The 23,762-nt window shown below is 44.3% G+C and overlaps 1 long non-coding RNA gene and 1 pseudogene across 1 annotated transcript; one reads left to right on the top strand and one right to left on the bottom strand.

Moving 5' to 3' along the window:
* Positions 1 to 14,831: 14,831 nt before the first annotated feature.
* LOC103650059 (UDP-glycosyltransferase 72B3-like) lies at positions 14,832 to 15,479 on the bottom strand (annotated as a pseudogene).
* Positions 15,480 to 15,779: 300 nt separating this feature from the next.
* LOC109944810 (uncharacterized) lies at positions 15,780 to 17,339 on the top strand. Its single transcript, XR_002267983.1, has 4 exons — positions 15,780 to 15,910; positions 16,057 to 16,449; positions 16,537 to 16,656; positions 17,322 to 17,339. It is a non-coding gene; the product is annotated as an uncharacterized lncRNA (long non-coding RNA).
* Positions 17,340 to 23,762: the final 6,423 nt, after the last annotated feature.

The raw sequence follows: 23,762 nt of genomic DNA, 5'->3' as shown, positions 1-23,762 counted from the left end.
TCCTCCGAGTACTCTGAGTCGCCGAAGTCCTCTGAGGGAGGAGTCAGCTCACGTTTCCCCTTATCGCCGGAATGGTGTGAGGAACTCCCACCTTTCTTGCTCTTGCCCATGGTGGAGTAGAAGGAAAGTGAAGAGAGTAAGCAACAAGCGGCAGTAAGAGATGTGAAGATGCCAGAGAAGCAAGCACACTATTTATAGAAGAAGAAGGCAACCGCTCACCTCCTACCACGGCCACTGAACAGTCGCAAAAATTCAATATGCAATTCAAACCGTCTGGAAACACGTCAGGCGGCTGGCGCCGTTGCACGTAACATGACACCCATTGGGACTCTAGTCAACTGCTTGGGCGATATGATTACACCAGCGGTCACGTCAAGTTACTACTCAGAAGCAGTTTGCTAAACGCTCAGCGCACCAAGTCGTCCCTTGCCTACACCCATTGCGTCCAGGAATTTTCAATAGATTTTCCCAAGCAGTCACATCCATACAGTATACACAATGAATACCTCAAGACAGAAGGAAGATATCAACAGAGATCAGAGGAAAGCCAAATATAGCCGATGAGGTACCAGTCTAATCAACAAAAGCATTGAAGCACGAAGTGATATGAAGACTAGCCAAAGGCCATCTACCGAACGTCCAATCAGTCGCAGATCAAATAAATTGCAAGACCTAACAAGATACAGGCAGAACGCGCGCTCGATCTCAAAGACAAAAATGTATGCTGACCTCTAAAGCATAATGTTGATGATATGCTGATCTCTAAGGCATTCGACAAAAGGAAAGAATGATTTCTGAAAAACAGCATGAGATAAAGACCTTCGAGTGGATTATTTTCAAAAATCCACTCGAAGCTCGGGGGCTACACCCATTAGGTGCACCTTCAGTGCACCCAACGAATCATCATCCCCAAGAGGCAGAATGCTGATTTCTAAAGCATAAGGCGAAACTAAGACAATGCTGACTTCTGAAAAAGCACAAGTGGAAGATAAAAGTAATTTCTGAGAAGACTTGAAATGAAGACCTTCGAGTAGATTATTTGCAAAAATCCACTCAAAGCTCGGGGGCTACACCCATTGGGTGCACAATGAATTTTGAAGTTCTATAGAGCAAAATGCTGACCTCCGAAGCATAAGCCTGAGACAGAACACCGAACTTTGAGGAATAATAGCGGAGGAAGACAGTAAAAGGTCGTTTTTACCGGATCACTCAGAGTTCAGAAACAGTGGCCCGGTGGACTTATTTTCAAGACATTCCTTATCAAAATCAAAAAAGGCCACAAGCTGGACCTAAGATCTTTGGGCCGGTTATTTCAAAATCAACCCAAAGATTGGGGGCTTGTGGATGACAGATATCCCCCGGGTCCACCGGAAGGGTAAAAGACCTCGCAAAAGGCTTGTGGGCCCATTAATTCACAAGGTCGTTCCTTCGTGGGCCTGGGGAGGAACGTCTAATGAAGCAGATCGACGCAAACCCAGACGACTCGACGAGTTTGAATCACGACCGCAACGGAGACCCGACCTTCCCGCGCAAGGGCCTTATACATCGGAACAGAGCGGGGATAGGTCGGCTGGATTATAGGAAGATAGACTCAGTCAGTTCACTATTACTTAGGCACACGTTGTTATCATATCCGCATGTAACACCCCCGGTCGAGGATATAAGGCCTAGGGGGCACCCCCTCAAAAGCATCTCACCACTTAGCCATCCACCCGGTTCTCTACGTTTTTGACACTAGAGAGCCTCCTTGTAACCTACCACACAAAGTACTCACGCCAGGACGTAGGGTGTTACACATCTCAAAGCGGCCCGAACCTGTACAAAACTATCCACTGCCTCTCGTGCATTAGCACGAACCATCGAGCTACAGTCGGTAACACCGTCCTACTCCAAAAAGCACCTCGAGGGGCAACCCCAGGTGCGCGGTCGGACCAGAAACACCAACACAGGGTATGTGGTGGCTTGGGTGTAGGCCTCGGTAATTCGCTTCTAAAAATGGGACCGGTCGCCGCTGGCCAGGACGGTCCGCGCTCGTGTGCGGACGGTCCGGACATGCGCAGATCGGCAAATTTATCGCCGATGTGCGTGGGAGGCTATTGTTGCCTAGGGTACATGTCTATCGGCATCCCATAAAGGGGTTGTGACTGGTCGTGACAACCTGTAGCCGATGAATCATGTGTGTATTCCCTCAGCTCAACCTCGTGCGAAGGAAGATTCGCAATAGTAGACTTATCAAGCGCACACACTAGCCTTTTATGATCATTTTGTATATCCCCTACGATACGTTGCATCTTGTCTCGCTGTTCGTCTATGTAAGCTTTAAGAGATTGGAGCTCATTGGTGCTACTTACATTTGGGGTATTCGTTGTAGGTCGAAGCGAAGCCAGATCTGTCGCCCGTTGCCGAATGACTTTGTTGTTCCTGTCCACCTTGAAGTCGGCCAGGAATTTCGCCTTTGCTTCCTAGATCAGCTGCTCCTGGCGCTCCTCGAATAGGAGTTGTTCTTCAGTCGGCAAGGTTTCCCATGTCGGCTTGATGATATTACTAGTGGAAACTTCAGAGCTATCCTTTGAACCGGCCATTGAGGGCCGATCTCGATAGGTCTATATGAAATCATCCCCAGCGGAGTCGCCAAAAAGTGTGTTGGTGCCTTTTTGGGGCGCCAATCACTGCGTGAGAACCGGCGGTGGTGCGCGCTGCACAGGCGCAGATGGTCCACGACCAAGGGTCGGACGGTCCGCGACCTGGGATAGGGCTAAGGGTTTCCTGCCTGATGGCCGGACTGTCCGCGCGTGCAAAGGGGCGGCGGAAGTCGCCGACGGCGTCTGGATCTCGCTCCTGGGAGGGACCCCGTCGGGGAGGAGAGATCCTAGGGGTTGTCTAGGCTCGGCAGGTGACCTAGACTCCTCTTATCGACGTAGAGTCAAAGAGAAGCAGAGAATTTAGGAATTGAGAGACTAAACTAGAACTAGGCTAGAACTACTCCTAAATGTACAAGAAATAAATGCGAGACAAGTTGATTATTGGTTCGATTGATGATTCTTAATCGACTGTAATCCTATGTATTTATAGAGGAGGGGGGCTAGACCCTTTACAAACTAATCTCCCGAGCTAATTCCACGAATTTAGCTAACAACCGTAACACAAAACTCGGAACTCTAATCTGCTCTGCGCACGCGCGGACCGTCTGCACCACTAGTGCGGACTGTCCGGGCCACGGACCGTCCGGTCCTCAATTTGCTGCTCAATAGCTGGCCGCCTTATCCCTTCATGGCCCCACTCGACACCGGTCGCTAATGACCCCGCCCGCCAACGGCCGCCTCGACGTCAGCCGCCCTGGCCCCATCCACGGTCGACTCCTCCCACACCACCTGATGATGGCTGCCCTATCCCCGCCTGCGGCCTCGCTCAACATCGACCGTCCCAGCCCCACCTGACGTCGACCGCCTCATCCTCGCCCATAGCCTCGTGTGCCGTCGGCTTCCTGTGAGATCCTGTGAGCTAGCTTAAGGATAAAGTTTCTATTTTTATATTGTTATTGTCTCTAGACATGATTGTGCAAAATGGTTGAAAATTCGATGTTACAATAAATCAATACTAAAAGGGAAAGTTGTAATACATACATCGTTTATGACGTGTTACTTCAAATCCTCTGAAGCTTTAGTTTGACTTTAGTTAGGGAAAATGGTATGCTATTATATTGTTTATTGTTATTTTGGATTTTAATCAGATGCTTATTGTGTAGCTACTCTTTCTTTCTTTTTTGTTTACTGTAATAAATTTCTTTATTTTTAGCTTGTAGGGTTCATCTCTAGTTAGTGCTAGTCAGGGTTTTAGGTTTAATGTTTAAAGTACTTGGAGTATAAACATTAACTTTTATTCTACACTTTCATTTCCTTTTAAATCACATAATCACATATAGCATTAATTGAAAGCCACATTTAGTCAATGTTCTGTTAATAGTTTGACAATGGCATGCTTTATTGTTGACATATCATATCTAATTGAAAATCATTTCTTATGCTCATGCCACCGCCTATGTTTTGCACTGTAGTTATTTTTCGAATACTTTTTGCCTCAAGTGCCTGTTTTTTATTGCATGAAAAATTGGCCATATAGTGCAACAACTTCTTATTTATGTCTAGTACAACGCCTGATGAACTATGAATTGATGTTACCTAACTAACTGTGACCATTTCCTTATTTGAAGGACTGACCACAACCTTCAAGATATCCGAAAAGAGAACCAAAGCTAAAAGAAAGATAGTAGCTTCTCGTGCAACTTTCATTGCAATTTGGAACCTCAGTAGTTGGATGTCGACATTTTATTGATTCAGAACTATGTGAATGTGGATCGACGTCGTTCGATGTGTACATGTGTGGAACTATGTGATATATGAATAAGAGATGTAATATATGGAACTATATGAATGAATTTCGGTTTGTGGTTATGAATGTCTCTTTGTTGATTCAAATGTGAATTGATTTGTATGCGGATGTGAAACTATTATGATGTGTATAAATTGTGATATGTTTTGGATTGTGGGAATAAACAAAAGCAGGAAAACATCCCTGCTATTATTTATTTTTGATAGCTAGCTTATTTCCGACGACCTCCTTAGTAGCCCTCAGAATTAATTGTGTTATTTCCTACAGCCTCCCTAGTAGCCCTCGAAAATAAGTTTGTGGGGTCCATTGCACGCCGTCAGGACAGTTAACCAGTTTTAATGCCGATGGTCACTAACGATCGTCGGATGTTAGCTATTTCCGACGGCGACCGTCGAAAATAAGCTTATTTCCGACTGTTCATAACCAATGGACTCATGCCGTCGAAAATAAAGCCTAAGCCATCAGAAATAACCTATGTCCGACGGTATAAGTCTTATTGTATCCACATTTGTTGGGGGCCTTCGGCTTACGAAGGTCCTCAAAAACAGGATTTAACGATATTTCTGGAGTTTAATGTGTGAACAGGCATCTTCGGACTCAAGTCGGTATCACAGCAGACCAGAATAATACGAAGGTTGATACAGCGCCGAAGGTGTGAGCAGGAAAGCTTCGGCATGATAGCAACAAAATGAAACCGACTTAAAGATGAAAAGGCTATTCAGACCTCGATAGATTACAATAGAACTATTATCAAATGTAAAGGGCATGAATGTAATTTTGCATAGGCTGTGTCCTGTGCCTATAAATAGGTGAACAGTACCCCCGTACTGTTTACGCTGATTTGGCATCCACTTTTGCGTCACGCTTTTACTTTCATCTCCTTCAAATTGAAGGTACATTTGTAATTCAATGTTATTTCTGTTTATACATGATAATAATATATAATTGTTTATGTTGTTCATTATATTCTTTACAATTCATCCTTCGTCATTATATAATGTATTTATGAAGGTATGTCCTTCATAACCTTCGTCCGAAAATCATTATATCCTGAGAGGAATAATGCTTCGAAGGACGAAGGACTTTACCGATTAACATTTTCTATGTTGCCTTGTTCTTGACTCATAGCATTTGAGAACAAGTCCCCAACATTGGCGCCCACCTCCGGTGAACTCACTTCCACTCTTTGAGTTTTTTGAACACCTTCGGCGATCATAAACCTTCGTTATGGCGCCGAAGAAAGCTTCAGCAACTGGGGCTGCAGCTCTGCAACAGCTGGACCACAATCAGGAGACAGTCTCCCTTCGGGAGGCCCGAAGCCAGAAAAGGAAGGCTGTCAGCCCGACACCACCAGAGGACGAGATAGATCAAGAAATCAGAGATATGGAGATGCTTCATCAACAAGTGCAGAGGAAGAAAGAAAAGATGGCCAGGCTAGCTGAACTGCAGAGGCAGATAGACGAAGCCTCTGAAGAAGTTCGTCATCTTGCCCAGGATGAGCAACACCGAAGGCCTCAGCACCAAGACCTTCATTAGGAGGGTTTTCCCAACGAAGATGACTGGTATGACAATTTCCATCATGGGAATTTTGTTTTTGACGATGCTTCTCCTCTGTCCGCTGAGCTGCAGGCTACACCTTGGCCTCCGTCCTACAAGCCGCCTCAGCTTCCTGTATTCGATGGCCACTCAGACCCGAAGCAGTTTTTGATGAGCTACGAAGCAACAGTATCTTCGTATGGTGGCAATGCTGCGGTCATGGCCAAATCTTTTGTTATGGCTGTCAGGAGTGTCGCTCAAACCTGGTATTCTTCCCTTCGACCAGGAACGATCACTTCATGGCAGAAGCTGAAGGACTTGTTGTTAACTAGCTTCCAAGGGTTTCAGACGAAGCCGGTTACTGCTCAAGCTCTGTTCCAGTGCACCCAGGATCACGAAGAATATCTTCAGGCGTATGTCCGAAGGTTCTTGCGCTTGAGGGCACAGGCACCAACGGTGCCCAATGAAATTGTCATTGAGGCCATGATCAAGGGGCTTCGGCCAGGACCGTCAGCTCAGTACTTCGCTAGGAAGCCTCCTCAAACTTTGGAGAAGCTGCTCCAGAAGATGGACGAGTACATTCGGGCCGATAATGATTTTCGCCAAAGAAGGGAGGAGGCTTTCAGGTTTTCTGAAATGACCAGGGGCTTCAAAGGGAGGTTCTACCCGAGGCATGTTAGATCAATTCATAACTCTACACAAAATGATGATAGAGGGAGCCAACAGCAAAGGCCACAATGTTCCTCACAGGCTTCGGGGCAGCAGCAAGGCTCCTTCCGACCACCAGCTCCAAGAGGCAGAGGCGCCAGGGGCTTCGGAGGAAGATTTGGCGATCAACCGAGAAGAATCTTTTGCTTATTCTGTGGTGAGAACAAAGGTCATACCACCAGGATGTGCCATGTTACCATCCAGAAGCAAAAAGAAATAGCCGAAGCGGCAGCACAACAGGCTCAGCCGAAGCAGGTCATGCACACTGCTTCGTATCATTCGCCTTACATCCCAGAGTATGTAGGCAATCACCCTGCAGTTTATGTTGCTTCGGCGAGTCAACCTCAGGCTTCCTGGCAACAACCTCCGCTTCCACCACCGCTGCAACAAGGTCAGCAGCCAGAAGGGAGCCAATATGCTCCACATCAAAGGGACTTCAGAGAACAGTCCGAAGCTCGCACAGTCAACAGCACTGTGCCAGAGTCAAAGCACATCTATTGACAAATATCCTACCTTAATAGCAATTTTTTTTTCGTTCAGTTTTATTTTCTGTAATAAAGGACATTGTTCAGGTTTCATGTAAATAGTTTCGTTGATTCCCACAAGGAAAACATATTTTCTTCACAGGCTTAAATTGTTGAAAGACTTGTGATAACAAAGAGAACCTTCGAACTATCGAAAATTCTTCGAAGCAACAAAAAGTCGTTCTAAGGAACGCAGAGTAAGTTTGCCGAAGTCACAAAAAAGTCGTTCCAAAGGGAGCGCAGTGTAAGTTTTCTGCTCCAAAGTCGTTCCAAAGGGAATGCAGAGCATACAGCGAAAAGTCAACGCTGATACCGCCTAAGTAAAAGGCGAAGCGCGAAAAGTCAACGCGAATACCGCTGAAAGTAAAAGGCGAAGAAGCTCCTAAGGGAGGCTTACAGCGAAAAATAAACGCTGATTCCGCTGAAGTAAAAGGCGAAGAAGCTCCTAAGGGAGGCTTATAATAAAAAGACGATGCTGATTCAAAAGATTGTGTGTTTTATCGCAGGAATGTGTGTATCTTCGGAATAAACACCATCTTACACAGCATAACATCATCGCATCATTTCGCATAGCATAAGCATCATACATCATGTTGCATACGACACAAGGGGACATGACGTCGATCTTCGGAAGAATGTTTTGAAAAAGGAAAATCATGCTAAGTAGCTTCGGACAACATTTTCGCGAAGCTTGGATATTATTCAGAGCACCACGAATATTGTGGTGACAAATGGAAATTATTCTTCACGAAGCATGAAAAGAAGGGAAGGTGTTTTTTCGTCAAAGACTCAAAAACGGTACGTATGTAAAATTTCATGCATCGTAAAGAATTAAATAATAAAAGCAGGTATATTACATTCAGGGCTACAAGATGTCACACATATTACATTTCAGAAGTTTAATTTACAATAAGTATTTAATCTTCTCTCAGAACAACTTCTGCAGCCTCATTCAGGAGCCGATTGACGACTTCGTCCATAATGGCTTCGGCCATCTTTTTAATTTCGTCGTCTCCTTTCGGCTGAGGGCCCGGAGACGCTTTAGCAAGATCTGAAGTAGAACAGGATACGGCTACATTGCTATTACAAATGGCAAACGAAGCTTAAAACCAAAAATTACAACACAATAAAAACTATTAGTTAATACCTAATTGACCTTCGGGCTCTGTGCTCTTTTCAGCAGCCTCAGCCACTTCTCTAGCATCATGAATGCCCTTTTCACTTTTTTGAATAATTTCTCCGGCCATTTCTCGGCCACCATTATCCCAGATATCGGTGAAAAATTTTCCACCGATCATGCTAGCTTCGGCCGAAGGATCTCTTGCATCTTCAAAGGACAAAGCAGCTTCAGATTGTGCTAAAATTTTTACATGTTCGCAGCCCTTCTTCTCTAAAATGGTGGCAATTCCTCTGGCACCAGAGAAAGCACATATATCTCCACGGCTATTTAAAATTTCTTCGAAGGCCTTAGCTTCGTGGTCGATCCATTCGATGGGACCTTCGGGATTGCCTCTCGTAAAGTTTTCTTCGCTTGAGAAGGCGCCGACCCTGGCGAAGCTAGCCTTTAACTTCTTAACACACTCTATAGATTTGTTATAGCATCTCTTCTTGGACGACTGAAGCTCTTCAACAGTTCCTTCTAAGTGATCTGCCCATTGGTCGCTGAGTTCTCGTTTTGTTTCTTCAAGTATGCGTTCTTCCTTGGCTCTGGCAAGTTGTTTCCGAAGATCTTCAATTTCGCGCTTCTGAGCTTCAGCTTGATTTTTAAAAGCAGCTTCGTCTTCTCTTATTTTATTTATCAATGAATGTAATATCTCATCTTTTTCGAGACCTTCGTTCCTCAGTTCAATTACTTCGGACCGAAGGTTGCTCAAGGCTATAGTACACCCTTCGTCTTCAGCATCTTTCTGTGCCCTGAGGGCATTGCTAAGTATCAGGCCCTGCAAAGAGAAATATGTGTGTGTCAATAGATTTAACTAAAGGAAAAATTTTGGTCCCAGCAAGAAATTACAAAGATCTCATTTGTTGTACCTTTAAGCTATTATATGCTAGGCTGTCGGCCAAATCATTTTTCGATAACACTGAGAGCCCGTCTTCCAGTGTTGGGAATCCGAAGCTCTTGCTCATCTCCCGACAGACAGAAATCTCTTTGCTGTCAGGGAGACAATACAAAAAGTCTTCTTCTCCACTGCCATTGAATATTAACGCCCCCTTTGGATACTTCAGTTTTTGGGCGTAGCGTTGGGCCTCTTGCTCTTCTTTTTCTGATAATTTTTTCCCCGAAGCATGACGAACAATATAATCACGGACTTTGGACGATGCTTCGGGGGCAATGACACCGATTTCTTCAACAAAAGTTGGCTCTGTTATTTTTTCTTCCTCAGTTTCCAAGGATTTCATCTTCGCGGGTTCTGAGGACCCACCTTCGGCCTCAGTTTCTTGCTCTGGAGCTTTAATATTAGAAATTTCAGTTTTCGCTTCGGGAATGGCAGTAGTCTTCTTTGGGGGAGTGCTTGAAGATTTAATTGTTTCCAGTACATCTAACACATTTGCCATTCTCTTTCTTTTCGGAGTCACTGCTGGCACTTTTTGATTTTTTACTGTCTCAACATTTGCTGCAGGACTCAAAACTTCTGATGTTTCTTCTTCAGTTGGTTTTTTCACTTCTTCCATTTTTTCTGTGGATGGCGCTTCGGCCATCCCTTTGGTTTCTGGTAGCAAAATCTCTGGTTCTTTCAATTTTATCCTTGTTGGCGCTTCGGCCATTTCTGCAACTTCTGGCAGCAAGGTTGATTTGGTTGGCTTTTCAGTCTCGGTGGCCGAAGAAGTCTCTCCGGTGAACTCGGGCACCGAAGCTGGTTCAATATAGCGCGGCTTATGTGTGAGAACCTTTATCCTTTTTCTTTTCGGTTCTGGCTCGCTAGGAGCAGTTGCAGCTTCTTCTTTTGCAGAGGTTATGTTTTTTCTCTTCTGCCCTCGAATGGGATAGCGATAGTCAGGGTAGACGAACCCGATCGCATCAAACACCCGATTCAGCCTTTTCTTTTTTCGGCCTCCGAAGGCTGCTGACAGTGCAGTATCTTCAGCCTTCGAATAAGCCCCAAGCAGCTCATCACTTAAATTTTCAATACTTTTTAACCAGTCATCATCTGGCTCAACGAATTTATCTCCGAACTTGAAGGTGTACTTCAGTCTGACAAGTCCACCTTCGTCGGCCTTTTTTATGGTTTCTTGCGGCATTTCCCATTTCTCCGCGAGCGGCCATACCCTGAAGGCAATATGCTCTTGTACTAAATCTCTCGTTCCAATAAAAGAACAGATAACGCCGAAGGCCCTCTGGCATTCTTCGGCAGCTTCATTCATTTCAACCTTCGGCCTCCGAAGGCCGAAGCTTTGCCAAATAGGGCGCATAATTATACCTTTGATATCTTCTCGTACTGTCAGGTCATTCTTCACATAAAACCATTCTGTCATCCAGTCGCCGGGCCATCTCTTCCGAAAGGTTGGCACGGGACAACTTGACCCGGACCGAGAAACGAAACTGTAGCAGCCAAAATTATTATGATACTGTTCCTTACCCCAAGGTTTTGTTTCGTATGATAATTCGTGTATATTGCAGAAGCTTTTTGCATCAGGCTTCAGACCTTGGCTTCTCACGGCCCACACGAAGATATTCAGCCTTATAATTGCCTCGGGGGTAAGTTGGTGAAGATAGACTTCGAAGATTTTCAACACCTCCACGACGAAGCTGCTCAAGGGAAACCGCAGCCCAGCTTTCAAAAAGCTTCGGAACACTACGACTTCATTCTCTTCAGGGTGTGGACAAGTCTTCTCCCCTTCGTCGGCCCTCACAATGGACAAATCCCGGAAATACCTTCCTCTCATATTGACAAGATGATTCTCTTTGATAGTTGATTTACCATAAACTGAATGGCTTGGTCGCCAGGGGCGATCTTCGGAGTCTTCACCACCGCTGTCCACATCATAACTGTCGCTGTCACCAGTATCCTCAGACAAGCCTTCTAGAATCTCCTTGGTAATTTTTTCTGTGTTGGTCTTCGACATCGCTATAAGAAATCCCAAGTTTTTCTCTTCGTCAAGACTCAGCTTCATCTCAGCAGCAGCCTTCTTATCTCCAGACATCTTCGGAAACACTAAAAAACTGTTTTCAAACCCGAAGCCTCAAAGCTAAAAGCTCAGCAAATCTTAGTACGCAAAAGCTAAAAATCGAGTGAGCGAGAGCAGATGGCAAGAGAGCGTGCCAAATGAGTGTGCGGTATGACCGTATTTATACGCCCAGTGCGTTGAAAAATGAAAGACCCCACTTGTCAGTGAATGTTGCTATTCTAGCAAAGGGAAGGTGTTTTTTCAGACCTTCGGCGTAAAGCCTTCGTCCATGTCGCAATCTAAATTTATTGTTTTAAACAAATTAATATTGCGAGGGGCTACTGTTGGGGGCCTTCGGCTTACGAAGGTCCTCAAAAACAGGATTTAACGATATTTCTGGAGTTTAATGTGTGAACAGGCATCTTCGGACTCAAGTCGGTATCACAGCAGACCAGAATAATACGAAGGTTGATACAGTGCCGAAGGTGTGAGCAGGAAAGCTTCGGCATGATAGCAACAAAATGAAACCGACTTAAAGATGAAAAGGCTATTCAGACCTCGATAGATTACAATAGAACTATTATCAAATGTAAAGGGCATGAATGTAATTTTGCATAGGCTGTGTCCTGTGCCTATAAATAGGTGAACAGTACCCCCGTACTGTTTACGCTGATTTGGCATCCACTTTTGCGTCACGCTTGTACTTTCATCTCCTTCAAATTGAAGGTACATTTGTAATTCAACGTTATTTCTGTTTATACATGATAATAATATATAATTGTTTATGTTGTTCATTATATTCTTTACAATTCATCCTTCGTCATTATATAATGTATTTATGAAGGTATGTCCTTCATAACCTTCGTCCGAAAATCATTATATCCTGAGAGGAATAATGCTTCGAAGGACGAAGGACTTTACCGATTAACATTTTCTATGTTGCCTTGTTCTTGACTCATAGCATTTGAGAACAAGTCCCCAACAACATTAATTGTATTCAATGGATAAACATTGTGGGGTTTTAGGTATCTCACAAATCTGCAAGTGTTGGTGCAATTTAAAAGTGGTTTTAAAATAGTAAAAGATGATATTATCTATCTAAATTAGGAGACTTAATGAAGACGAAAGTTTTAAAGTGGCACAAGGCAATATGCCCTCTTAAGTTGTACTCGTGTGTGTGTGTATATATATATATATATATATATATTACTTTCTATCTTTAACACCCCCTCAATCTAGATGGTATAAAATTAAGTTCATATTGTTACAAATCTTATAAAATGTTCGACCAACTAGAAGCTCAGTCAAAATAAGAAGTGTGTGGATTATAGTGTTAGGGGAGGCTTAAGTTCATAATCACACATTTAGGGGACTAGTTGCATAAGCAAGAATATGTTTAAATTTCTAATGACCACACATCTTTCAAATTGGTATCTCATATATCTTGCCTATGCACATGCATCCATAGCAAATAAATTGCATATTTCAATTTGTTATTTAATATTTTCTTGCTTTGGTTGTGTTGCCATCAATCACCAAAATGAGGGAGATTGTAAGTAAAATGGACCCCGACCCATTTGGATAAATGATTTTGGTGTTTGATGATTAACATAGCCAGTGAACTAATGTGTTTGCAAGGGTTTATGTTTTGTAATTCACAGGATGCGAAGTGGATTGGACTAAGGCTCTGAGGATGCAATACCACAAAAAAGGCTTAAAATACTCATAGAAAACTTGTAAATACTCAACACAAGTCCAAGATACAAGACCTGAAGAGCCAAGAAAAAAAGATGGAAGAAAGAAGTGGGTTGTCGGCTGTTTCACCGAACCGGTTACGTAGAGAACCCTACAAACTGACTCTTGGCCAACTGGTTATCTGTATTAGTTCGGTGGTGCACCATACCGAGATCCAACGACTAGTTTCCAAAGGTCGACTCGCATGGCGATCTCTAGACTGGTTCGGTGGCGCACCAGACCACAACTATAGTGCAGAACAGTAGTCCGACTTCCAACGGCTAGCTGACGTGGAGGGCACTAGACTTGGTCTGGTGCGACGCAGAAAAGTGCTACTTTCCTCCAACGACTACATTTGGATGGGGACTTTATAAATACCCCATATTCGGGCATTTGACGGTGTGGGAGGCCAAGCAACATACCACCATTGCTCCAAACACCCAAGTGCTTAATAGAATTACTGAGTAATTAGCATATGTGCTTTGCGAAGTGCTTAGTCTAGTTAGACCGCCTTAGCACTTACTCTAGGTTTGTTCCCAGTTGAGTGAGTGAGGTTAGAAAACCCAACAAAACCCTCGGCTCTTGCGCGAGTCGTTGTAATATTATACCGAATGGAGCGAGAGTCTTGCAAGACCACACCAACCGAGTTTGTGGTGAGGCCGCCACCATGTACCGAAGGGGAAGAGACCCGCAGCGTTTCAGCCGGAAGCTCGATAGTGAAGACGGTGGAAGCATCCGACAGGAGGCCAGAAGCGGAGCACCACTTGCACGTGGAGAAGAACCGCGACTCTCTATGGAGCTACTCGTCTGGGTGTTTGGCACTCGTGTGGGCTTCCATTTGCATAGGGACACCAACGAAGATTAGTCAGAATCTTGTGCGATTCTAGATACCTCGGTTAGAATAACGGCGCATCCACGGGAGTTTGCTTTCTCCACCTTCCTGTTTACTCTTTCGAACTTTTACTTAAGTTACAATCTCTCTATTCTTAGTTTAGAATTTAAGATTTGAACTTAGGATTGCTAAACTCCTCTTGCGGCAAAGAAAACAACACTTAGACAAAATCTAATTTGCTCATTATTGCTTAGTTATTTACATAGATTTTGTTTAGTATAATTATTTGTGTATTAGTGAGGAAAATAGGAGTCCTAATTTACCCCCTAGTAGACATCCATAGTCCTTTCAACTACCAGCTCCTACGACCAAAGAACATCGTCTCTCTAGTACTTCCATCCTTAATTCTAAAAGTTGTCTCCAAAGGGAGCAATCCTTGTATCACCGTAGCTCGAAGTGCATGCCTAACACGGCTGGACTGGTCCAAGACGCAAGGAACTAACGATAATATATGTTACTAGACTAGACCAGTTAATGTTCAAGACTTGTTAATGAGTGTTATCATGCTAAGAAAGAAGGAACAAGCAGGGAGAGAGTCGCGAATAAAGTACATAGGGCATCTGTTCCCCCTGAACTGAATAAAGTACATATCTTTTTGCGCCCTCATAATCTCTACTACTCTATAAGGAGGTAACGTGGGCGTCCACAGGGCTTCACCGTGCCCCCGCCCGTGCGTCCCCACTCCCGCGCCGACAGCGGCACAGCGCCCCTGGACCGCGGCGCGATCTCCTGCCCTGCCCCGTGCACCTTCGTCAATCCCGTCCGCCGCGCCCGCCAAGTCTTGAGATCGAGCAGATCCGCCATCCCGCGCCCTCGCACTCCCTCTTCAATTGGCTTGGCGCGTGCTCGTGCGGCGGTCGAGGCGGAGGCACCTGCGTCGACTCCAAGGAGGAGCAATGCCTCCTCTAGATCTAGGAGTCCGAGGCGGCTGTGGAGTACGTCATTGCTGTCCTCATCATCCACCATCTCATCGCTCTCGCTCTCGCACTCCCTCTCCCTGTAGCTCCACTTGCAAGTCACCACCAGATCTCCCATCACGCGGCTGCGAGGAGGTCGCCCCCGCCCCACTTCTTCCTCCCCCACGACACCTCTTTGCCACCGTCACCGCGCTCCCGACGCTCCGCTTCTTCGTGTTGGAGGAAATCAGCATCGACGCTGCCGCCGTCGTTGGGCTCGGCCTGAAGGATCTGGGTCAATAGGGTACACTGGTGGCCTGTCGGACTTTGCTGGATGGCGCAGAACCTCGACGGCCTCAGGCTTGATAGCGTCGAAGGAGTTGACGAGGATGGCTTCGGCGGCTTCGCGGCAGCGCACGACGAGGTGCAGCATCACCACGTACGATGGGTCGAACCGGTCCTGGAGCGACGAGACGATGTCGGGCCCTAGGATGGGCACACAACCGGGTAGACGCACCGGCTCGGCCAGGTCTCCGAACTCGCCAGGCAAGGAGGCAGCCAGCTCGGAGAGGTGGACGACGAGCGAGAGCATGTGGAGGTTCATGGGCATGAAGAGGCACCGCGCGGACACGGCAATGTCGCGTGCGGTGGCGAAGGAGGTCGTCCTGAACTGGTTGGCCCGAACGCGACAAGGTGGGTGGTGTCGCGGAACTCCACGAGCAGGCTCGCGAGCGCCGGGAGCGAGCGTGCATACTTCTCAGTCATGACTCATGAGCTCCATGACGCCTCATCTTCCTCAAGCTCCACGGCGCCCTCGCCCTCGCGAGCTAGCAACACCCTCCTCCCTGTCGTCTTTGTTCATCTCCATGACACTTTTGGATGAGTACGCCAAGACCAGCCGCCTTGAGCTGGTGCTGCAGGTGCTCGGCGAAATGCCTAGCAGGAACGTTGTCTCGCAGACCATGCATGTCGCCTCGCTGGTGAGGGGTGGCCAGTGGCACTACACGCTCTTTCCTCCAGTGTGGCCCACGACTCCCATGCCTACACGGTCATGCTCACGGCAATGTCCTCGTCCTCGTCCAAGAAGTCTAACTTCTTTGGCCACGCGTGGGATAGAGCACGTGGTAAACCATGTCTCCCTGCCTTGCACACACATGTCTAGCTATCGCCATTTCTGCAACCTTTTCGTTTCTCTTCTGTGATCTGCTCATGAGAAATGGAATATCGTCACATCGAGTTTGTCCATCCTAATAATGAGTTCACTTTGCAGGCAAGTCTGACGTTGAAAGGATCTGCAAGGAAGTCTTCGAGGACCTGTCAGACAAGAACACGGGGCTCCTGGACATCACAACTTTTGTAGCATGATTTATTCATACAGTTCATTTTTTCTTGTTCAGTAGTCAGCACGTTGGTCTAAAATTCCAGTTCAGTAAAGCTGCATTGCCTCATTTATTTGATTTCTACATCAATACTTCATTGATTTACATATCGCCATGATATAACTTGAATTTTAAACATCTTAACAGGTATATGCATGTGCATAATGTCGAACTGAAATTGAAAACTAAATACTTGTAGCGGCTGTTCTGTTCGCCTTATCACTAGGAAAGTAGTACATTGGATGGGAGCATGTTTCTGATAGACAGCTAATTATTTGGCTTCAGTTGAGTATTACGATTATTTACTGTACCGAATGGAAATACTGGATGGGAATGGATGTTTCTAACATTCTGTTAACCCTCCTCTTCAGTTCAAGATTGTGATGATTTGTAGTAATGAATTGGAGGCTTCGATCCACTGCAATTTATGTGGTACAAGGGTTTTGTTTGAGAAGGCGAATGAGATTCTAATGGAGGAAAGAAATGTTCAGGTTTGCTATTTTGATCACTTTGACTTAATATTACCAGCAATTCCATTCTATGACCATTTGAGATATCATCTTGTTTGGATAAAATACATAACAAACTGAATTGTACTTTGTGAATTAGTATTGAATGACGATGTCAAGTCCAGCATATATATGAACTATACATTAAAAAGGATGTTATTAAACTCATATTATGTCTGCATGATACTAGGAATGTAGTACTTATAGTATGGGTACAAGAGTGTTGGAACCGGTGATGAAGTGATATTGTCAATTGATTATAGTTGAGAAACTTAGTGTCATCTGATTTCTGGTCATGACATAGATTATGTTTATATCCCACAGAAGCAAGTCGCATGGTATGTTCTATGTCCAGGTAGCATAACCTTGAGACGGTCCTTTAGTTGTGATCTAAATTTGGTTTCAGACTTTCAGTGAGTGGTAGCTTTTCTTTGTTTCTAGCAGATGGCAAAAACCATGGAAGGACAATATTTCTTATGTGTCAAGCCAAAGAAATTTAGTCAATGAATTTTCTTGCACATGGGAATGGATGTTTTACTAGAAATTACCTGTTCTGTTTTGTGTATTTTATCCGTTCAGTTCGTCCCTTCTTTTTTCGCAGTTTGTGGGTAGATGTGGATCATAATCAGCTGCTCTATCTGTAACAGTGTGAGTATTTCCACCACCAACACCCGCAAGTTGAAAGTGAAAGTCGCCTAGAGGGGGGTGAATAGGGCAAAACTGAAATTCTCAAAAATAATCACAACTACAAGCCGGGTTAGCGTTAGAAATATAATAGAGTCCGTGAGAGAGGGTGCAAAACAAATCACAAGCGAATAATGAAGTGAGACACGTGGATTTGTTTTACCGAGGTTCGGTTCTTTTAAACCTACTCCCCGTTGAGGAGGCCACAAAGGCCGGGTCTCTTTCAACCCTTTCCCTCTCTCAAACGGTCCCTCGGACCGAGTGAGCTTTCTCTTCTCAAATGCTTGGAACACAAAGTTCCCACAAGGACCACCACAAGATTGGTGTCTCTTGCCTCAATTACAAGTGAGTTTGATCGCAATGAAGATTGAAAGAAAGCACGATTGCAAAAACCAAGCGACAAGAGCGACAAATAACACACGGATTACTTTCTCTCTCAAGTCACTAATCACTAATGATCTCTTTTCTCAATTGTGAAACTTGGAGAGATGTAGGCTTTGAATGTGTCTTGGAATGGATTGCTAGCTCTTGTATTGAATTTTGAAGGTTGGAATGCTTGGGTGAAGTGAATGGAGGTGGTTGGGGTTGTATTTATAGCCACCAACCACTTCCTAGCCGTTACTCCATTCTGCTGAGCGCGGACGGTCCGCCCGCCTGGTCCGGACGGTCCGCCCCTGTAGATCAACGGCTGAAAATGCAACGGTCAGCAGTAACGGCTATATCAACGGCTATATTGCATTTAATGCGTCGTCAGATGTCAGACAGACCCAGTCGCGGACGGTCCGGACGTGCACCCCGGACGGTCCGCGAGGCCGCTATAATTCATTCTTCCAAACCCGTCACCTTCGGGTTTTTCGGATCCTTGCCTACCGGACGGTCCGCGCCTGAGGCCGGACGGTCCGAGCGAGGTCTCAGACGGTCCGCGCTTATCCTCCGGACGGTCCATAGTGCAGACTCGGATTTTTGCATTGGTTCTGTCCGAGGGTCATCCTTGTGCCGCGAACGGTCCGCCACAAGGGCCCGGACGGTCCGCGCTTGGCTTGTTTTTCCAAAAAGCTTCTCCTGTCCGGAATAATCTACGGTATTCCGGACAGTCGATTTAGTATAGTTGTAGATGAACCTTTGACACCTGTAGAACATATAATCTAGAGCAAACTAGTTAGTCCAATTATTTGTGTTGGGCAATTCAACCACCAAAATTAATTAGGAACTAGGTGTAAGCCTAATTCCCTTTCAATCTCCCCCTTTTTGGTGATTGATGCCAACACAAACCAAAGCAAATATAAAAGTGCATATTTGAACTAGTTTGCATAATGTAAGTGCAAAGGTTGCTTGGAATTGAGCCAATAAGAATTCTTGCATGGATTGTTTCTTTATTTTTAACATTTTGGACCACGCATGCACCACACGTTTTGTTTTTGCAAATTCTTTTGTAAACCTTTTTCAAAGTCTTTTTGCAATTAGTCAAAGATAGATGAATAAGATTTTGAGAAGCATTTTCAGGATTTCAAATTCTCCCCCTGTTTCAAATGCTTTTCCTTTGACTTAAACAAAACTCCCCCTAAATGAAATCCTCCTCTTAGTGTTCAAGAGGGTTTTGAGATATCAAGTTTTGAAAATACTACTTGCTCCCCCTTTAGAACACAAAGAGATACCAATTTGAAATTTACCAATTGAAAATCATTAATTTTAAAATTAGGGTGGTGGTGCGGTCCTGTGGTGGTGCGGTCCTTTTGCTTTGAGCTCATATTTTCTCCCCCTTTGGCATGAATCGCCAAAAACAGAATCATTAGAGCCCAACGAAGTACTTTCTCCTCCTTTGGTCAAATAAATGAGTGAAGATTATACCAAAGTTGAAGAGTGAAGCAGAGCGACGGCGAAGGATGGGTAATAGAGTGGAGTGGAAGCCTTTGACTTCGCCGAAGACTCCAATTCCCTTTTAATATACCTATGACTTGGTTTGGAATACACTTGAAAACACATTAGTCATAGCATATAAAGGATACGTGATCAAAGGTATATAAAAGAGCTATGTGTGCAAATCAACAAAAGAAGTTCCTAGAATCAAGAATATTTAGCTCATGCCTAAGTTTGTTAAAAGTTTGTTCATCTAGTGGCTTGGTAAAGATATCGGCTAATTGATCTTTAGTATTAATGTATGAAATCTCGATATCTCCCTTTTGTTGGTGATCCCTAAGAAAATGATACCGAATGGCTATGTGTTTAGTGCGACTATGCTCGACGGGATTATCCGCCATTTTGATTGCACTCTCATTATCACATAGCAAAGGAACTTTGGTTAATTTGTAACCGTAGTCCCGCAGGGTTTGCCTCATCCAAAGTAATTGCGCGCAACAGTGGCCTGCAGCAATATACTCGGCTTCGGTGGTAGAAAGAGCTACCGAATTTTGCTTCTTTGAAGCCCAAGACACCAAGGATCTCCCCAAGAACTGGCAAGTCCCCGATGTGCTCTTTCTATTAATCTTACACCCCGCCCAATCGGCATCCGAATAACCAATCAAATCAAATGTGGATCCCTTAGGATACCAAAGCCCAAACTTAGGAGTGTAAGCCAAATATCTCAAGATTCGTTTTACGGCCGTAAGGTGAGCTTCCTTAGGGTCGGCTTGGAATCTTGCACACATGCATACGGAAAGCATAATGTCCGGTCGAGATGCACATAAATAGAGTAATGAGCCTATCATCGACCGGTATACCTTTTGATCGACGGATTTACCTCCCGTGTCGAGGTCGAGATGCCCATTGGTTCCCATGGGTGTCTTGATGGGTTTGGCGTCCTTCATACCAAATTTGGTTAGAATGTCTTGAGTATACTTCGTTTGGCTGATGAAGGTGCCCTCTTGGAGTTGCTTCACTTGAAATCCTAAGAAGTACTTCAACTCCCCCATCATAGACATCTCGAATTTCTATGTTATGATCCTACTAAACTCTTCACATGTAGATTCGTTAGTAGACCCAAATATGATATCATCAACATAAATTTGGCATACAAACAAATCATTTTCAAGTGTTTTGGTAAAGAGTGTAGGATCGGCTTTTCCGACTTTGAATCCATTTGCAATAAGGAAATCTCTAAGGCATTCATACCATGCTCTTGGGGCTTGCTTGAGCCCATAAAGCGCCTTAGAGAGTTTATACACATGGTTAGGGTACTCACTATCTTCAAAGCCGGGAGGTTGCTCAACATAGACCTCTTCCTTGATTGGTCCGTTGAGGAAGGCACTTTTCACGTCCATTTGATAAAGCTTGAAGCCATGGTAAGTAGCATAGGCCAATAATATACGAATTGACTCAAGCCTAGCTACGGGTGCATAGGTTTCACCGAAATCCAAACCTTCGACTTGGGAGTATCCCTTAGCCACAAGTCGAGCTTTGTTCCTTGTCACCACACCATGCTCGTCTTGCTTGTTGCGGAAGACCCACTTGGTTCCTACAACATTTTGATTAGGACGTGGAACCAAATGCCATACCTCATTCCTAGTGAAGTTGTTGAGCTCCTCTTGCATCGCCACCACCCAATCCGAATCTTGAAGTGCTTCCTCTACCCTGTGTGGCTCAATAGAGGAAACAAAAGAGTAATGCTCACAAAAATGTGCAACCCGAGATCTAGTGGTTACCCCCTTATGAATGTCGCCGAGGATGGTGTCGACGGGATGATCTCGTTGGATTGCTTGGTGGACTCTTGGGTGTGGCGGCCTTGGTTGTTCATCCTCCTTGTCTTGATCATACGCATCTCCCCCTTGATCATTGCCGTCATCTTGAGGTGGCTCATCTCTTTGATCTTCTCCTTCATCAACTTGAGCCTCGTCCTCAATTTGAGTTGGTGGAGATGCTTGCGTGGAGGAGGATGGTTGATCTTGTGCATTTGGAGATTCTTCGAATTCCTTAGGACACACATCCCCAATGGACATGTTCCTTAGCGCAATGCACGGAGCCTGTTCTTCACCTATCTCATCAAGATCAACTTGCTCTACTTGAGAGCCGTTAGTTTCATCAAACACAATGTCACAAGAAACTTCAACAAGTCCTGAGGCCTTGTTAAAGACTCTATATGCCCTTGTGTTTGAGTCATATCCTAGTAAAAAGCCTTCTACAGTTTTAGGAGCAAATTTTGATATATATTAGTGACTTTGAAGTGCAGATGACAATAATTTCACCCCTCCCGATTCCTTTACGGTGATGTGGTAAGTTGTTTATGGCTTAATGCTTGATATAATTTATTTCTGAAAATTTGATATTGTTTTATTAATGCGTTTGATATCGCTGGTCATTTGTGAGATTGAAGTTGTTACTATGCTTGTGATATACAAGTATGCCTATGTTGTTTTCACCATGTTTTTCATGGTTGAGTTTTATTACAATAATATTCTTATATATGCTTGATTGAGGATGTTTCTAAGAGGAGTGTGAATTGTGTGTTTTGGGGTACAAGGTAATCATCAATTTGAATTTAAGTTGTTGAGTGGTTGGTGGATAGCTCCAACTATCTTTGCAAAGAACGATTGTTTATGTCGAGAAACCAGTTCTGAAAGAAATGAATATTGGTTCTTTTATATGGATTTTGGGGGGAAGTCTTTACATAGCCAGAATGGCTTACATGTCTCTCTTCTATCGTGTGTTTTAGTAGCCACAAAGCCTAGATGTGGTTTAAAGTGGTTGCATGTTAGTCATGCTAATTGTAGAATAAAATCTTTGATTTTCTTGATCCATTGATTATGTATTAATACGTTGAGGATCTGATGGTTCTCTCCCCGATGCATGTTTGTGGAGCCATTGTTGGACCACTTATCTATTGGTTTGAATGAAGTCATTGCCTAGCCTAGAGTTGGTTGTGTGTGGTTAGTCACCTATTCCTAAATGATGTGGTTTTTACATCAACTTGAGATGTTTGACAATTGTGTGAAGGATTACGGGGTTAGTATTGACCCTTTAGGTCTGGTACTTTGAGTGCATCATATGATAGAATCAAATGTAAGTTTCTGAACTACAATAGATGAAGACTTATATTATGTGTAGGTTAACCTTACTAGTTGGATATTTTTCTTAGTTGAGATTCTGAATGAAGTATAGTGACATGGGTTAAGCAAGTATTGTGTTGTTGTTGGGCTGCCAGTGCTCTATGTAGAGTTTTTGGCATTTCTTCGATGAACTGTGCCGCGCAAGATTTTATTGGCTTCTTGTTAGCTTTATTGCTCCATTAGTTCTGTAGATTTTCTCCCTTTTGGTGGGGTTCAAAGTATGTTAGATTACATGATTATCTTTTCATTATGGCAAGAACAAGGTTTAGGAAGATTAGGAGTTTTGTTTCAATAGAACTACTTGTTTTGTGGTGCTGTGAGGTGAGGTGTTTGATCTTCTTATACATTCATCTAGTGTGGATGTTTCACCATTGACTTAAAATGAATTGTTGAAGTTGGTAAAGATTGTGCTTAGTGCATATTACCCCTTCATAAAAGAGTGTCGTTTTAAGACATTGATGCTGATGTATGGCTACATCCAAATTCGATGTTGTGAAATCGTAGTGTTGATTGCATCTATGACTTGATTTGAGCTTCATTACATGTTGGTTCATGCTTGATGTCAGGTTGTGTAGTTTCCATAGACAATTAGTCTAAGGTAGAACTTCTTGTGTTAATTAAGAACAATAATGGACCCATGTTTCGAATGGTGGTGCTATATGGGGTACCTTAGGTGTTTTGCTTGGAGTGGTCGAATTCGAGGACGAATTCTTTTTAAGGGGGGTAGAGTGTAATATCCCAAAAAAATATTGACCAAAAGTTGATCTTCGGTGCGTGGATGAGGGAAAGAGTTGTGGGCCGTTGGATGCAAAGTCAGGAGACATCTGAGGCGTCGTTTCTTTCTCCCACAAAACCCTAGTGGTCGCCCCCTCCCTTTTTCCCTTTTCTTGGCCGCCAACCCCCCCTTTTCCCCACCCTTGGCCGCCCCTCCCCCTTCCCCTTGCAGCCGCCCTCCACTTTTTCCTCCTCCCTCTAGATCTCCCCCACGCAGCAAGGATCGAGATGAGGAGGAGCAAGATGGATTGAAGAGGAAGAGAGGATCAAGGAGATGTGCTACCCCCATCTCTTGCAGATTTTTCTTAGGGAAAACCCTAGGTAAGGATGGGATCCTTGTTCCTCCCTATAATTATGTGCTTTTGGAGGTTGTGGATCATGTGGATTGAAGTTAGAGGTTGGATTAGGTGTGGGGTTAGGTTTTGATTTCGAATTTAATTTCTGCAGAATGGCAGATTCGACAGTTTCTGTTCATGCCAGTTTTCCGTGGTCTTAGTGGCCTCAAAAAAATAAAAAGTCTATATATGAGTCGTAGATAATTTGTAGATCTTTCCATGGCCGCGAAGAACACCTCAATCGGACATCAGAACA

Source organism: Zea mays, chromosome 3 (assembly GCF_902167145.1).
Source record: "Zea mays cultivar B73 chromosome 3, Zm-B73-REFERENCE-NAM-5.0, whole genome shotgun sequence".
NCBI classification, from domain to species: domain Eukaryota; kingdom Viridiplantae; phylum Streptophyta; class Magnoliopsida; order Poales; family Poaceae; genus Zea; species Zea mays.
This window is presented reverse-complemented; position numbering and strand designations above follow the sequence as displayed.